Source organism: Phacochoerus africanus, chromosome 16 (assembly GCF_016906955.1).
Source record: "Phacochoerus africanus isolate WHEZ1 chromosome 16, ROS_Pafr_v1, whole genome shotgun sequence".
In the NCBI taxonomy this organism is placed as follows: Eukaryota; Metazoa; Chordata; class Mammalia; order Artiodactyla; family Suidae; genus Phacochoerus; species Phacochoerus africanus.
In genome coordinates this window covers 52,252,131-52,270,631 of record NC_062559.1, presented here as the reverse complement: position 1 = coordinate 52,270,631, position 18,501 = coordinate 52,252,131, and positions in this window count along the sequence as shown.

The window sequence follows — 18,501 nt, the reverse complement described above, 5'->3', positions numbered from 1 at the left end:
CCCTTGAATTTATTTTTGAGAGCTTCTAGTAAGTGGGTACCTGTTTTGGAGGGAGGGACCCTATCTTCATGTCCATAAGCCCTTCCTTATTCTCTGACGGCCATTCAAACAAACAAACAAACAAACAAAATCTTTCGAAAAATGTTACAGATCCCTTATCTTCAGAATGTTTCGAGGATGTGTTTTTTGAACCGTTTTCTTCTCGTCTTTGGGGAATAAAGATCCGTTTCTCCTGGGGTCCTTTCTTGCATCTGATTACCTGTCTTTCTTTTGCACTTGATGTTCCTCAAATATCAGATGATCTTGGTTGTCCATTCATACGTGGCAAGAAAGAATATAGATGTTTTCTGCCAACTGCTGTCTCCCTTCAATTCCAGCTTCCAGTCGTGAGCTTGTGGGCAGGCTCATCTCTCGCTTCCATTCGGGGGCAGCTGTTCTCGATGAGGATGATTCTGGCTCCCTCCCCTCCTATTGGGCAATGTCAGAAGACATTTTTAGTTGTCATAAATGGGGTTACGCCCTTGTTACCAGGGTGGAGAACAAAGATGCTGCAAAGATAACCCCCACACCACCGAGGACTCCAGCCTAAAACATCGACAGTGTGGACGGTGAGAAACTCTGCTGGAGGGTGAAGAGGCAGGTTGATCATCTCTTTGGTGACAAGTATGGGCCCCTTTTTTTCCCAGGGGTCACTATCTGGAGGCCCAGCTTTCCCGGGGCGGGGTGCTCACTCGCTTTGGAGGATAAACGTCCCATTTTGTTATGAGGATTAATGCTACTATTGCTGGTCTCTTGACATTATGAATGGAAGGACTGGCCCGTCTGTGGGCACCTTTTTTTTTTTTTTTTCTTTTTAAGGCTGTACCTGTGGCACACGGATGTTCCCAGGCTAGGGTCGAATTGGAGCTGCAGCTGCTGGCCTACACCACAGCCACAGCCACAGCCACAGCCACGCCAGATCCCAGTCGCATCTTCAGCCTACACCACAGTTCATAGCAAGACTGGATCCAAAAACCACTGATGGAGGCCAGTGATGGAACCTGCATCCTCATGGATACTAGTTGGGTCATTACCGCTGAGCCACAGTGGGAACTCCTGGGCAATTTTTAATTAATCGCCGGCCCCGTGGGTTTCTGCCCCTTGACTCCCATCTGCATTCTATACTTTCTGACTTTGGGCTTGGAAGTTCACTGGTCCCACTGAGGACAATCAACATTTCTCCCCTTTGCTGCAGCCTTAACGAGGCCTGTTCTTAACTACTGCTTTCTTTCTCCGTGTCGTCAAGAAAGTAGAATCAAAAATCTCGTGTGTTCTGATGTTTCCCCTCTTGTTCTCAGTGCTATTATAAATGTAGTCGTCTCTCTTCACTCTTACTGTAATTCAGTCAACGTTTAGAAAAGAAAGAAGATAATCCTTGAATTTCAGAGAAGCTTTGGATATGAAGGTAATGTTTTATAACTTATCACTGGCTTTGGGGACCCAGGAAGCTCACTAGAAATGGAAATCGTTCTCTCTTATAGTTAAACTGAAAGTACATCCAATTTTGAATATAAGAAATAAATAAATTTTTTTTTGTCTTTTTAGGGCCACACCAGTGGCATATGGAGGTTCCCAGGCTATGGGTCGAATCAGAGTCGTAGCCACTGGCCTACGCCACAGCCACAGCAATGCCAGATCTGAGCTGCATCTGCAACCTACACCACAGCTCATGGCAACGCCGGATCCTTAACCCACTGAGCAAGGCCAGGGATTAAACCTGCATCCTCATGGATGCTAGTCAGATTCATTTCTGCTGAGCCATGACAGGAACTCCAGAAATAAATAATTTTAGATGAATATAACTTAAAGACATCCTTGACCTGCTATTGCTAATTGTTTCTCTTCTTTCTTCGGTCAGGATTTTATTAAACAAATTGTCTACTTTTTCTTAAATCTCATAACCTTATAATCATTTTAAAGCATTTCTTCTTTCATCACAATATTATACTTAACGTCGTAAAATGAAAATGCTGCCACTCTCTGGGAGGGGAGTACAGACGGAGTCTACCTCCCACCCTCCCGCACAAATATGACAAACGCAATTCTACACTTCACGCCCCGGCTATCGGTCTTGACTGGCCTCTGGCTCCTCTCATCCTCCAGGTAACCCCGATGGTGTTTCATGGAATCAGAGGGGCTTGTGATGTACGCAGATCGACCCACTCTCTGCTGTTAAACCTTCTCTCCCCGGGAGGAATGGTCATACCCCTGGTTGACCACAGTCTTAGAACTTGCACCAAATACGTCCAGAAAGCAAAAACCCTGGGGATTGTTGTGTGAGGTTCTTATATCCCACTCTTTCTGTTTCCATGGTACTAGGAGTACTCTTTCCATACACTCGGTCCTACACTGATGGTGAACCATCTAGACGAAAATAAATATACTTAGCTCCTTCTTTCTTTCTCGTTCAGATCTTCCTATTTGTAAGGGGCACATGTTCTGGTTTGTTCTCCGCCACACAGCATGGGACCTAACTCCTTGGCCTGAGGTCATCTGGTTACATCAGACACTGGGTAGGACAGTTTGCTTAATTTATTTTAAAAATTTTTAAATTTTGCTGCTTTTTAGAGCTTCACCTGTGGCATATGGCGGGTCCCAGGCTAGGGGTGGAATGAGAGCAACAGCTGCTGGCCTACACCACAGCCACAGCAACACCAGATCCGGGCTGCATCTATGACCTACACCACAGCTCACGGCAATGCTGGATTCCCAAGCCACTGAACGAGGCCAGGGATTGAACCCACATCCTCATGGATTTAGTTGGGTTCATTACTGCTGAGCCACAGGGGGAACTCCCCAGTTTGCCTAATTTAAAAAGGGGTGTTACCAGGGCCTTTGAGCCGTAGAACTGAAGCCATGGTCTTCAACCCGCCTTGTTGGGAATAAACATTGTGTTTTCCTGTTGATATGACTGCCTCCTGTGTCTGCCTCTCTTTGAACTTGGAAGAGGAGGAAGGGTATTATATTAGTTTCGTAGCGCTGCCATAACAGAGTACTAGAGACTGGGTGGATTAAACAAGAGACATTTATTTCTTCCCAGTTCTGGAGGCTGGAAGTCCAAGATCAAGGTGTCTGTAGAGTTGGTTTCTTCGGAGGCTTCTCTCCTTGGCACACAGATGCCCTGTTTTCTCCTGGGTTCTCACTTCATCTTCCCTCTGCTCCTGTCTCTTCTTCTTATAAGGATGCCAGACTTACTGGGTTAGGGCCCATCCTACTGATCTCATTTTAACTTAACCACCTCTTTAAAGGCCCTAACTCTAAATATTGTCCCGTTCCAAGGTACTAGGGGTTGAGATGTCAGTGTATGAATTTTAGGGGAACACAATTCAGTCCATATAGATGTTGGATATTGCTTCCTCCTAAAACTCCAGCTGGAATATATGGATGCAGTTCTAGCTGGATCTAGGTGTCGTGGTCCTTTAGTCCCCTAGCACCTAATGTAGGCATGGCACAGAATTTGTTCTCAGTAGAGCTATTAGCTATTAGTTATTTGTTTTGGACCTTGTTGCAAGTTTCAACACTGTAGTTTTATTTACTTTTATTTTAAAATTTAAAAAAAAATTTAGTTTTTTATTACATTTTATTGAAGTATGGTTGACTTAAAATGTTGGGTTAGTTTCAGGTCTATAGCAATGTGACTCAATTATACATATACACATTTCCATTCCTTTTCAGATTCTTTCCCAAATAGGTCACTACAGAGTATTCAGTAGATTTCCCTGTGCTGCACGGTAGGTCCTTGTTACCCATCCCTCCTGCGTAGAGTGGAGTAGTGTGTATGTGTCAATGCCAGCTTTCCATTTCATCCCTTCCCCTATCCATTTTCTCTGTGGTAACCAGGAGTTCGTTAACCCTGTACCTTTAAAACGACTCACCAGATGACTTCTCATGGGTCTAACAAGGTTACTTACACAGCCAAGTAGAGCAAGAAGAGTCAGATCATTCCAACCTGGAATAGAAGGTGACCTCAGACATGTCAACCCTGATTATAAATTACCCAAACCCTATCATTCAGAAATGAGTAGTTTATTAGTCTTTCATTACACTTTATTTATTCTAACAATCAATGCACTCTTACGAAAATAAAAGTAGACTCAAAATGTCAAAGGACTTTCCTTCAGTTTTCAAGTCACAGACAGTTAACATACGGCCCTACAAAGCAGCAGCAGAAACGTCCACAGGGTTCTGTGTCATGCTCGAATCCTCTGGGAAAGAGGCATGCACACTGAATAAAAATGGTCAGAGGGGACTGCATGAGGGGGACAGAGAGTATTCTGTGCCCCCAGAGGCTAAGGGGTTGAGGCAAATGAGTAGGATTCACTTGGCCAGACTTCCTGGAAGAAGGTGTTAAATTGGTGGGTCTCCAGTGAGCGTGTAGGGTAAGGCCAGAGTAAGGAGGGAAAGGCGTGGAGTCTGGTCCACAAAGACACAGGGTCAGAGGAACAAGGCGTGTTCACAGTCTGAAGAGCGGAATGTTCTTGGAAGGGAAGGGGGGAGCACAAACTAGAATAGATCAATTGGAAAAAATAAATAAATCACATCCTTGAATTTCAGAGGCGTTTTGGGTATGAAGCTAACGTTTTATAACTGTCGTCACTGGCTTTGGGGACCCAGGTAGCTCATTAGAGATGGAAAGAAAGTGTATATGTAAGTGGCAGAGATCAGGCCACTGACTGGTAGGCGGGGCTCAGTTTTGAAGGGCCTTGTTTTGGATCCTGTGTTGCTTCTTCCCCCTTCACCATACTATCCTTTATTTTTGCTCTTTGAAAGCCATCACTTCTCAAAAAACTAGTTGTCTTAAATTCTTAAATGGTTCTCCAAGTTGTAGGTAAATCAAGTGGCTGCATTTGCATCTCTGCTTTTTACATCTTGGAGATTAAGGGAGGCAGGTGACTAGTAATTGCTGAAACGGATGCAGAAATGCCTTTCTGGGTTAACTCTGACCCACTCATTAGCAGGTCTGAGGAGGTGCCTCTGACACAGCCGTGCGAGAGCTTGGGCCATGCTTTAATTAAATAGTCAGGTTATTTATTTCCTTCCTTGGCATTTAAAGAATAACCCATCAATGAAGAACACTATAAAATATTGTGCCTTTTTACTTACCTTTCAGTTCTTCACTGCCAGGAAAATACAACTCCTTCGATCCAAAAGGATTGTGAGATGAACTTTTGAAGTGCTCTTCCCACCTTCTTTTGAACCTTTCATCTTTCCAGATCATGAAAATAGAAAAGATTGTTGTGAAATCATTGGTGGAGTTTAGGATTAGCAGAAGAGTGGCTTTTAGGAGGCATGACTTGAAGATGGAAAGCATATACTTTGCTTGCTCATATTTACCATGAAGCATTTTCCAGGCTTTTATCCTGGTCTATTACTCTGCACACTGCAAGAGCAATAGCCTGCCTTTCTTATCTCCTTGCCTACCGAAAGAATCTGATTCTTCCAGGGTTTGCTTTTTTATTTTTATTTATTTATTTTTGTCTTTTTGCCTTTTCTTGGGCCGCTCCCACGGCATATGGAGGTTCCCAAGCTAGGGGTCGAATCGAAGCTGTAGCCACCAGCCTACGCCAGAGCCACAGCAACGTGGGATCCGAGCTGCATCTGCAACCTACACCACAGCTCATGGCAACACCGGATCCTTAACCTACTGAGCAAGGGCAGGGATCGAACCCGCAACCTCATGTTTCCTAGTCAGATTCGTTAACCACTGCGCCACAACAGGAACTCCGGGTTTGCTTTTTTAATAAGCACCCTCACACACAAAAAACCCAACAACAAACCCACCAGATGCCAATGAGGAATCGCATATGTTGCTCCATGGCTATCAGCGTCTCTAGACAGTGTTGTAGAAGAGCACAGGGTCTTCCGTCAGCGCGACCGTCAGCTTCTTCCACTTGCATATTCAACTTTTAAGTAAATTGTTAAGTGGCAATACTCCTCACGTTGATCACAGAATCTGTAAAGTCCTTACCAAAATCCCAGGGGCCCCCCTTTTTTCCCCAGAAGTTAATATGATTCTAAACTTTGTAGGGAAATGTGAGGGACCTGTTTATCTCACCAAAACAATCTTGAAAAAAGAACAAAGTTGGAGGACTAATATTTCCTGATATCCAAACTTACTACAGAGTTGCAGTAGACAACCTTGTAGGAAGATAAAGTGGTAATGGTATGATAATGGACATATACAATAGAGCAGATTTAAGAATCAAGAAATAGACCTTTACACTTATGGTCAATTTATTTTCATCAGGGGTACTAAGACAGTTCAATGCAGAAAACAGTCCTTTAAACAAATGGCGCCGGGTAACTGAAGAACCACGTGCAAAGGAATAAAGCAGGATCCCATATACAAAAATTAATTCAAAATTGATCAAAGACGTAAATTTAACAAAACCATAAATAAAGAAAACATAGGTTTAAACCTCTATGACCTTGAATTATGCAATCATAGATATGATTCCAAAAGCATAAATGATCATAGAAAACAGGAATTTTATATCGTCAAAAACTAAACACTTTCGTGCATCGGAGGAAGCGAAAAGAATGAGAGAACATATTTGTAAATAATGTATCTGACAAAGAGACTTGTATTCAGAGTATATAAAGAACATTTACAGGAAAAAGACAAGTAATCCCATTAAAATATGAGTAAAGGATTTATGTAGACATTTATCCACAGAAGATACGCAATGGGCCAATCAGCATAAGAAAATACCCTCAACATCATTAATCTTTGGGGAAATGCAAATCAAAACCACATGAAGTGCCATTTTGCACTTACAAGAATGGCTATAATCTAAAAGATGGATAACAACAAGAGTGGACACGGATGTGGAGAAATTGAAACTTGCACACACTGATAGTGGAAGTGAAGTGGTACAACAACAGCAGAGTACAGTTTGGCATTTCCTCAAAATGCTAAGCATGGCATTTTCATATGACCCAGCAATTTTCCTCCCAAATATACACTCAAGATAAATAAAAATAGATATCCACACAAAAACTTGTTCACGAATGTTTGTATCAGCATTAATCATAATAGCCCCCCCAAAAGAAATAACCTAGGTGTCTATGAGCTGATGACTGGGTAAACATAAGTGATATTTAGGTTAGATCCATACAATGGAATAGTATTCAGCTATAAAAAGGAGTAACATATGATACATGCTATAATATGGATGAATCGTGGAATCGTGCTACCTGAAAGAAGTCAGACACAAAAGACCACATGTTCTGTTATTCCATTTAAATAAAATGTTCACAATATGTAAAGCCATAGATATCAAAAGCAGATTAGTGATTGCCTAGGGATGAAGTGAGGGAAAAATTGGGTGTAACTCTTAATAGGAATAAGGCTTTTTTTGTGGTGATAAAGATGTTCCAAAATGGGTTTTGTGGCAGTGGTTGCCATATGGAATCATATGAGAAAGCCCATTGGGAAATGAGACCCTTAGCTGCCCTGGTGAGAGGGTCGTGGAACTGAGTCTCCTGTCATCTTGAGCCTCCTCTTAGCTTCTGAGCCACATTCCGAATCACCTAGGGAACGGAGTGGGAATCCACTGGCTTACCCTGTCAAACTTCATAAAATAAAAGGGGGGCAATGTCATGGCCTTAGTTTTTCCATTTGCATTACTATTTCCTCTAAAACACGTATTTTGCGTTTCTCCCACATGGCTTTTTTTTTTTTTTTTTTTTAAATAGCATCACTCTCATCTCCAGTCCTTTTCTTCTCGTAGTTCCTTCATGTTGATTTCTATCCACTTCCATTACCGTTCTGGCCACCTGTAATGCGACGTGTTTTTCCTGTGGGAATCATGTCAACAGTTCTCCGTGACAGTGTACCGAAAAAATCCATCATTTAAGATGCACGTGTTCACTTGGTAAGATGAGTGGTGCCTTCAGAGACATTGACTGTTCACCCTTCCACTGACCCTGGACATGCCTTTGGTTTTCCCGCACGACTCATTGAGATGCCAGAGTCCTCACAGCAAGTGGCTCTGTCCTCTGCCACCAGGTGACGTTTTCTCAAACGTCTGGCTTCCGCTCCTCCAACTTTTTCCCCACGCTCAGGTGCTCTGTTTCCATTAATGCGCTGGTCAGTGTTGAATGACAGGTGTCCTGGGCAGGCGACAATCCTTGATTTATCATGTTTGCCTATTTTGGTGGTATTTTAAGCTACCTGTATTGCCAGTGAGGAAGAGAAGTTCCGCGGCAGAGCATTAAACATGCAGATGCAACAGATGTAAATAACCTCAAGAGCATAGGTGTCCTAGTAAAATAATGAGGAAATGGGGGAGTTTTGCGTATTTATTTGTTTTTAATGTAATTTATTCAATTGTAAGTTTATAGAATTTAACTCTTTTTTTTTTCTTTTTATAGCTGCACCCGTGGCATATGGAAGTTCCGGGGCTAGGGGTCAAATCAGAGTTACAGCTGCTCACCTGCACCACAGCCACAGCAACACCAGATCCAAGCTGCGTCTGGGACCTACACTGCAACTTGTGGGAACAACAGACCCTTAACCCGCTAAGTGAGGCCAGGGATCGAACCTGCATCCTCGTGGACACTATATTGGGTTCTTAGCCCCCTGAGCCACAACTGAAATTTAACTCTTAAAAGTGTTGTTGGGAGTTCCCAGCGTGGCAGTGAGTTATGAAGCCAAATAGCAATCTTGGAGACACGGCTTCAATCCCTGGCCTCGCTCAGCCGGTAAGGATCCAGTGTTGCCATGAGCTGTGGCGTAGGTCACAGATGTGGCTTGGATCTGGCGGTGCTGTGGCTGTGGTGTGGCTGGCAGCTGCAACTTCGATTAGACCTCTAGCCTGGGAAATTCCATATGCTGCAGGTGTGGCCCTTAAAAAAGCAAAATATAAAATAAAATAAAGTCTGTCTCGCAAGATTCCTGAAAATGTAATTCTTGGCATTGGGAGGAGCTGGTACGAGCTCCTGCGCCATGCTGACTATGTCACCAGCAGCAGCAAGTAACTAGAGGAGAGGCGAGGGTTGTCTGTATCAAAGAACAGCATGGAATTGAAATGCCACTTGGGTTTAACCTGAGTGTCAATTCCTAGAGGTCCTTGATAACTTAGAAGTCTGTGCTGAAAAGACTTCTGCCACTTGGTTATGCCGAAGAATCCCATACTCTATCAGCAATTCTCACTGTGGGTTTACAAGGACGTGTTAGATTTTACTTTTCATCGTTTTCACCCCTTTTATAAGCACGTTTTCCCACCTTAGCCGCAGAGACATGTACGGGAGGAGATGCGTCACATGCTCTCTGCACACCTACGCACCTTCTGCTGATGCCTCACGTATGGTGCTTGTGGTCTTTCCAGGGACCAGAGATCTTCCCCACCCCCACCTTTCCCAGACCCTGCCCTCCACGCCCCATCCTGTCGCCTCTGCCCTGAGTCACGAAGGACCCTGGTGGACATGCTGGAGGCCTCTGGCCCTGGCTCCCACGTTCTCGCCTCTCCGGCCCTCCGGCCCTTGGCTGCAAACTCGCCCTGGTGAGACCTGTTCTGCCTTTGCTTTGGGGGCTCACGTGGAATCTCGTCCATGCTTTTCCGGCTGCAGCTTTTCCCATTTTCCTTGCAGCTCACCTGGTGGCCAGGCTTTCCTACATCCTGGGGAAGCGATATTCTCGTCCCTAGTCTGAGGTTCACAGAACCCCTCCGGACCAGGGGAGGCGTCTTGTCGCCTCTGCCCCCTCATGCAATTCCGTCTCTTCTCCCAGCCGCAGGGCAGAGGTTCAGTCGTTGTTCACAGTTCCGAAGAGATGGCCTATAGCTGAGATGACACGCGCACCATGCCTGGTACACAGCTTGTGATCCGGTGTGAGGGCAATTGTCTTCCACCCATAGCCTCTCACTCTAGGAGAGTCCAGTCTTGAGGGCAGAAAGTCAATCAATTACATTTTATGTCATTCCCCCAACCCTTGGAAAGCGTACTTTCTCGTGACTGGAGAATATGGTGACGGAGATGTGAGAAACCAAAGGTGACCTTCCCCTGGCTCCTACAGGTTGAATACATTTGAGAGAAACTTGTTGGCATTTTCATAACGACTAGAGGCCCAAGTATGTTAACCCTCGGCTTAAAAAACAAAACAACACTGGAAGCTGTTTCATGTTCACTCCCTGAATAACAAACTGCCCTTCCGCCTGAACTAAGCCTGAAATCTGGTTTACATGGAAGGATTCTTGGGTTTCCAGGAAGATGAAGAACAAACAGAGGAACAAAAAGAAGAGGCAGCTGCTGGAGCTGTTGCCCCTTGAAGAAGGGGAAGAATCGCAAATTTTAGCATCTTAGTATACTTATTTTTACATGATCATCGGAAGTGCTAGGTATTCAATTTTAACACCAATCCTTAGATCCTGAGCTGGTCACACCGGTAAACAGAGACCAGAGGGACGAATAGGTAAACAGGTGGCAGGCCTCGTAGAAGGACACCGCCAGGAAAGTGATCTTTGGAAGACGATTGTGTCAAAGCATCGCAAGTCAAGGGATTTTTAAACAGGCACATGTGATGGGCACCAAAACGCTGATTTTCTGGAGTCTGGGAAGGATGGGTGAGGGTTTGACCAGTTCCATGTACAAGCTGGCTTTTAACTAAGATCTAAGTGCAGAGCCTCTCCATGCTGAGGGGAAATATATAAGATACAAAGTTTCCCAAAGCAAATGAGAACAAAAGTAAAGGAGATGGGATGTGACTGCTTTACAAAGGTGGCATAAACAGGAAATGCCTCGAACGAGGCACAATGGAAGAGCGTCTTATGTGCTCTTCACTTGAAGCCTGTTTTATCTTAAACATATCCTTCTGTGCACTGTTTTCATTATCCTCATTGGGAGATTATGAGTTTAAAATTCTTGTCTTTCGTTCCCTCAAGACTCATCCAATGCCGGATTAGCGGAGAAGGGTAAATAATATCGGAAAAGAATTTTTTCTTTACTGAATCACAGGGAACATTACTCTTAAAAATGTTCTTAGGAGAGAAAAGGTCTTTTCACAGTGGTAACGCTTCATATTTTAGAAGAAAATGTGCACTTAATTAAAATTCCATATGACAATCAGTATATTATTTAAATACCAAATGATTATTAAAATCACATTTAATCGTGGTTGAAAAAATATAACAGATATGTACCCAGGAAACAGCTGTTAAACATCACCCACATTTCCTTGATCAGCTTGGTTTTTCTCAAGCATTTTCCAGTGACAATCAGCCTAGTTTTAAGAACAATTTTTATACACACACACACACACACACACACAGAGGCATGATGTTATGACAAATTTTGTTGAACTCACTGACAATTTTGTGAGCATTCTCAGTGATTCAAAAATACTAACTGCCAAATCAGGCCTGGATTTCCCCTCTCTGCCTGCCTCTCTTTCCTGTGATACACGGGATAGAACCAAAAACCCTCTAGCGAAGATCAAGGATGGGTCCTGTGGAAGACGGAAAACCGGAGAGGTGTGCAAATCTCAGATGAACGTTAACAGACAACGAAACCACGACTGCACAGTTTCAGGTGTTCAAAAAGCTTCCTTCAGGCCAACTCTGGGTCCACACAGCTATTCTGTGTCTATTCTGTCAGATCTATACGTTACCCTGAATGCATGTGGCTATCCACTACGCACTTTCTTTGTTTTTTCCTTCTTAGGGCTGCCCCTGTGGCATGTGGAGGTTCCCAGGCTAGGGGTCCAATCAGAGCTATAACTGCCGGCCCACACCACAGCCACAGCAATGCCGGATCCTTAAGCCACTGAGGGAAGCCAGGGATCGAACCCGCAACCTCATGGTTCCTAGTCAGATTCGCTTCCACTGTGGCATGGTGGGAACTCCACTACTCACTTTTAAAAGAGCCAATTAGATGAATCATTCGATAAGGAAAGGGGTTCTGTGCAGCCAAACAGCTCCTTGCAATTCGTCAAGGTTTTGATTTGAGGGATGCAAAGGAGACAGTTGCAACCACGAGACTCGTGGGAAAAGTTCCAAAGGGGACAAGATAAGACTTAGCAAAACCCCCTCCCATCTGCTTTTTTGGTGCACTTCAGTCCCTCTGTGACTCCTCAACACAGGCAGTTCTCTTGACTCCAGGTTCTAAAGGTCCTTAATGGCCCGCAGACCCCACCCCTGGCAGTGCGGTGTCACATCCAAACCCCGTCCTGCCCAGACGTCTGTCCTTCCGCGGCCATGTCCATCCCATTCCCAACACCATCCCTGTCCAGTGCCCATCCAGACAAGTGGCACACTGTTTAAAACAGCTCACGCCACCAGACAAAAGTGCGGCCAGTTACCCGCAACTGCGAAGGAGAGCCACGTCAAGGGACCGCCCCCGTCCCCGCAGGCAGCCTTCCCTCCCTCCTCCTTCGCCTCCCTCTGCCTCGAATTCCCTTTTGTCCCAGAGAAGCAACCAGGGCGTCCGGGAAAGGAGGCGATGCCAGCACGGGGGTCTCATTCCCCTCCTCCCAGATCCCATTCCAATGACCCACAGACGGGAACACCAGAGGGAAAAGCCTGCCCCCCCGCGCTGGCGCTGCGCACGGCTGGGATGGACACCGCATCTCCAAGGCGCCGGACGACGAATGGAAAGAAAAGGCCCGCTCATGACTCACCCTCAGCGGAAGTGGGGCGGTGCGCAGACAGAGTAAGCGGCAGAGACACAGGCAGAAACCTGCTAATAGCCCTTCGGTTCAAGGAGCCACCGCCGCCGACAGGAGGTTAGACCATCGGGAGGTCAGGAGCACATCTGGATTCCTTCAACGTGTTTGAAAAGTGTAAGCTGCCCCCTGGGGGGGACGCTGGTGCAGGAGGCTTCCTGGCAGCCCAGCCCCGATGAGGGTGAGACAGCCTTGCTGGGGGGGGGGGGGGGTGCACAGCAAAATGCCTTTGTGTTCAGAGCCTCAAATGCATCTTGGCCTCGTTGCTAAGGACACATGCTTGGAAGGAGAATTACCAGGCCCAAGGCAGGGACGTTTTTATGATTACCGATCAGAAAATTGCTCTGTAAGAAGACTGCGAGCACTCAGCAGCAAAGTCCCTTTTCTCACCAACCCTCACCCATTTTGGTCGCTAGGAAGAGAGGGAAGATGACACCCAGGTTATTTAATTTGTACTCAAGCATTAATAAACACGAATTCATGGCTCCTTTAATGGGTATGTGTTTCTTCTTTCTGACTATTTTTGCCCCCATGTGGGGGCCCATCTAGTTCTTCTTGATTTGTGAAATCTCTGCCTAGTGAGGAAGGCCCTGTTTTCAGAGAAAGATGTGATGCCGGCTCTGTATTCCCATGTTTTAAGGCAGACAACAGGAATGGATGCACAGAGCACACCCAGGAGTCCGAATGTATGGTTCTAATCTTTTTGTTTGTTTGTTTTTGTCTTTTTCGGGCCTCACCCTCGGCATGTGGAGGTTCCCAGGCTAGAGCTCAAATAGGAGCTGCAGCTGCCGGCCTACACCACAGCCACAACAACCTCAGATCCGAGCTGCATCTGTGACCTCCACCACAGCTCGCAGCAATGCCAGATCCTTAACCTACTGAGCAGGGCCAGGGGTCGAACCCACATCTTCATGGATACTAGTCAGGTTCATTTCCGCTGAGCTACAAGGGGAACTCCGCACTGTTGTAATTCACCTCCTTGCAGCTCTGCCCTTTACCTGGGCCTGATAGTTTTAGGAGATGCTCCGACTTCATGGCACTTTTTTGTTTTTTTGGGTTTTTTTTAAGTATGGGAATCTGGAGGTATGTGTTTAGTTTCCAATTTGTGGAGCCTCCAATCAGATCACCTTGTCTAATAAATTGGGCGAACAGGACACTTTTCTTTTAAGGAGTGGTTCAGAGAGGGTAGGAAGGATGTTTGGCCTATGTGTACCTCTTGTTTCTCCAATGATTGTAACAGATCCTGGGAGACAAAGCCAAGAGTTTTGCTCATCTTCACTCCCCCGTGGCCTAGCAAGGTGTCACAAGATGAGATCCCTTAAAGATCGATGGCAAGTTTTTAAGAAACTGAGGGGCAGGATCCTGAGCAACGAGGACAAAAGTGCAGGGAGCAGAGGGCCCCCAAAAGGAGAGGATTCTGGCAGTAAGAGACCAAAGATAAACACTGCTTGTTTTACGGCTTGGCTTTGGGAGATTTAAGTTCCAAGGAATTCCACACTTAAACAAATATGTTCTACATGGCTCACAAGGAGGTTTCTCCATCATCCACTGCAGCCAAACACGAGTCGGGTTCTTATTAATAGCCACACTCAAAATGGTCACACACACAAAAGGTCCCAGCTTTCTCCCTCGTGCCTGTGACTTTAAGATGCCCGATGCTGGCTGAGCCAAAGACGGTGGCCACTGGGTCCGCTGAAATCCTCACAGTCCTTAAGGTTGGCTGGCTTGCTCTTTTTAAAGTAAGGGATTTCCTTCTGTGAAATAAGGAAGCAGCTTGTGCCGGATACCTGGATATCTTATTCTTCCCTTGCTTCTTGACTTATTCCTGCAAATGCTTTACAGATGCTCCAATGGGAGGCTGCTGAGGGGGTGGGGTGGGGGGGGGTGGACTCAGGCCCCGGAGGCATTTCTCTCCTCCCATTTGAGGGCCTTAATGAAATGGGCTGGTTTCAGAGCTGTAGAAGCTTGCTTCTGTCCACAATTGAATTCCACTCTCTAATGAGTTCCCCTAAATCTGCCATCGGATGACTTTATTGACTTTCTGATCATAATTAACCAACACTCACTTTCTGCAGTTATTTTGACTTTCCCTCCCCCCATTCTGTGATTGAGTGTCTGGATCCAACCTAAGTCATGGATGCTGATGGATATTTATTGACCAGACAGCAACGAGGGACACCGTGTCTCTTGTTCCTTTTGAAAGAAATATAACCGGGGGTAGGGGCGCTGGGGAAGAAAAGCAGCCTAGAGTAGTTTCCAGAGCCACTTGATGTCTTAAAAGGTATATAGGAGGAAAGCAACCCATCAATGGGTAATTGACACCGTTTGTGACATTTTTATGACTGTTCAATTAGAGGAGGTGATAGAACATTCGGTTACCTTCTAGACCAGTAAATTCTCCAGCCCAGAAAGTCTTGGCTTCATTAGAAGCACATCCTGGCTAGAGTTGTAGGGGAACAAGGCTAAATCAATTGCCACTTGTTCCTTTTTGCTGGTTGTCAGACTGAGATAAAATCCTGTGATAAATGTGCAATTAGACAAAGGCCTCATTATTTCTTCTAAAGGGATATGTTCTCTTTAGCGTCTCTCGGCATTTAAAATGTGATTTCCAGAGTGTCCAATACACTGCCTGCACTGGGGGCCTCTCATTAAACAGAGGCTGTGTTTTAACCCACGGGCACACACGCACCACACAGGCTGCACACTTCTTGGGACACATGCTGCTTGCAATAGCAGATGGATGTGAGGGCTTCACCATTAAGAGTCGAAACCTTGCACGGAGCGGAGAGAGGTGAGCAATTAAAGAGCGAGGTGGCCTTCACGGGCAGAGCCCTAAATCCCATTCTGATGATGGGGAGACCCCGGCCCCGGCCCCCACCCGGCTGCCACAGAGGGCTGCATAGTCGGGGTGGCTTCTTTACCTCTTCTGAGCTTCGGTGTATTCATTTGTACAGTGGGAATGATGCCACCTGCCTTGCAAGGTTTTTGTGAAGGCTTGTTGTTAAAATGCTTCGTACATCCCCGCCCCCCCCAGGTGAGGCTTTGGGATGGGCACATACGCACTGAGGTATATGGAAAGATCGACCTCTTGCTGCCCAGCGGCGCCCCGGTAGAGTTCCTGGGTGACCCTCGGGAGGAGCCCGGGCTCCCTGCATCTGAGGTCTGCGGCTGCAAGACGGGGCTGGGTCCTGGCGGAGGCGCACGTGCAGACCCGGCCTCTGCCACTGTGGTTCGGGTGAGCTCAGACCCCTTCTCTCCGAGGCTTCCACTTGCAATGTGAAGCGCACCTGGAGGGACTCATGTTGAATTTCAAAGGAGTCTGGGAACTGATTAAAAATGTCTCTCCTGGAGTTCCCGTTGTGGCGCAGTGGTTGACGAATCCGACTAGGAACCATGAGGTTGCGGGTTCGGTCCCTGCCCTTGCTTAGTGGGTTAATGATCCGGCATTGCCGTGAGCTGTGGTGTAGGTCGCAGATGTGGCTCGGATCCCATATTGCTGTGGCTCTGGCGTAGGCTGGTGGCTACAGCTCCCATTCGACCCCTAGCCTGGGAACCTCCATATGCCACCGGAGCGGCCCAAGAAATAGCAAAAAGAAAAAAAAAAATGTCTCTCCTGCTTCTTGAACCAAGAAGCTGGCCAGAAGCGGAGGGCTTCACGGAGGTGCCCGGAAAGGGCGGCCCTGGGGAGGGTGGCCTCAGCAGGGGACTCAGAGGGGCCTGGATCTCTCAGGGCTCCAGCCCGGGGGCTCTTTGGCGCAGCCTGGATCTGCACTGGGGCTGGGCTTTGGCGGTGGGAAGATGTAGCTGTGTTGCCTCCTACCTAATGGAGAAACTGCTGGCCGTTGCCCTTTCAATTTTTGTTATTTGAATTACTCCTTGATCAGAATTGGAGCTGCTGGGGTCCAGGCTCTGGAGGGGCATTGACTCCTAGAGTTTGCTTCGCAGCCACCTGGAGCCCGGGAGAGGCTGGACCAGGCGGCCGGCCGTCTGCTCAGGCTCGTCAGAGCACAGCTCTCCAGGGTCAAGGTCCAAATCGGGCTCCCCTTGGCGGCTTGGGGAAGAATGAGGTGGTGCAGAATATACTACCCGAAGGGACTTTGTGCTCTTTTGAAACAGTCTTGGGTGCGGTCCTTCAGGAAGCTGGGATCAGTTGTGAATGATGATTCTTTGTTGTTCAAACTCTTTCCAACATCTCTTCTGAACAGTGGACCCTCCGCTGCGTCAAAACGATGCTAACTGCTCCACTTGGAGAAGCCAAAGTGCGGGTCAGCAGGCAGGCTTGCGGGCCAGGCAGACGTCACGGCAAGACCAGGAGCTTCCGGGTGGGTGGGGGAGCTGAGGAAAGTTGCTCTACCACGCCAAGCCTCCTCTTTCCCTGCTACAAAAGGGGGAAAAGAGAGCTTCCTCCAGGGAGAGGTTAGGAGACGGGTTTTGTGACTGCCCTTGGCACTGTCTGCGAACACAGGAATCTCAGGGCAATGCTGCTGCTGATGCATTATCGCGGTTCTACCTCTTCGCGGAGTCCCAGGAATGAAACTCCTTATTAAGCAGTAAATTGGGCTAAAAGAGGAAAGTGACAGGGCAGCACAGGGCATCGGGGCCAGCCATGGCTGTGCTCTGGGCACCTCACCCTGCTTGATCCTCATCTGGTCCTGCCAGCTGGGTGTCACTGGGCATTTTGCACAGAGAGAAAGGAGGCGGGCACTAGCTAGGTAGCTTACATATTCAATTAGCTGGAAGAAAAGGAGCTGGGATTCAAACCCAGGGCCTTGGGCAGTTCAGCTCATGCTGTTCTCACCAAGAGTGCAGTGTCCTTCCCTTCCCGAGTCATGCCAAGCATAATAAGCTTTAGCTAAAGAGTGGCCTGTCCCACTGGGGCCACCCTGTCTGAGGACGCCTCCCCTCAACCCCCCCCCCCCCCCCCCCCCGCCGATTTAAACCCCTTCCTTTCTTTGCTCGTATCATTTTCCACGCACGGATTTCTGGTCCTTCCTCAAATCTCTTCTTTTCTTTATTAATAGATACTCATCCTTCTCTAAGTCAGTTGAACTGTGAGTCTGCTGATCCTCGGGGTGGTAAGACCCTTCTTCCTCTTCTTCTTCTTTTTCTTTTTCTTCTTCTTTAGTCATTAAAAAAAAATTGAAGTAGAGTTGATTTACTTTTGCTGTTTTTTTTTTTTTAGGGCTGCACTTGCGGCATATGGAGGTTTCCAGGCTAGGGGTCAAATCAGAGCTACAGCTGCTGGCCTACGCCACAGCCACAGCAACACAGGATCCAAGTGTGTGAACTACACCACAGCTCAGGGCAACGCTGGATCCTTAACCCACTGAGCGAGGCCAGGGATCGAACCTGCAACCTCATAATTCCTAGTTGGATTCATTTCCACTGCGCCACGATGGGACCTCTGAATGTAGTTGATTTGCAATGTTGTGCCAATCTCTGCTGCACAGCAAAGTGACCCAGTCAGACATAGACGTGCACTCCCTTTCTCACGTTATCTTCCATCCTGGCCTGTCACAGGAGACCAGATCTAGTTCCCTGTGCTACGCAGCAGGACCTCATTGCTTCTCCATTCTAAATGTCATAGTTTGCATCTACTAACCCCAAACTCCCATCCACCCTGCTCCCTCCCCGTCCCCCATTGGCAACCACAAGTCTGTTCTCTACGGCTAATGACCCTTCTTGGATTCCTACGTCACTTACTGCACTTACCTCCCTCATCACACCTGCCCCACCTGGAAGAATCTGTTTCTAGACCTGTCTTCCCTCGAGACCGTAAGCTCCTTGACGGTCGCATTCAT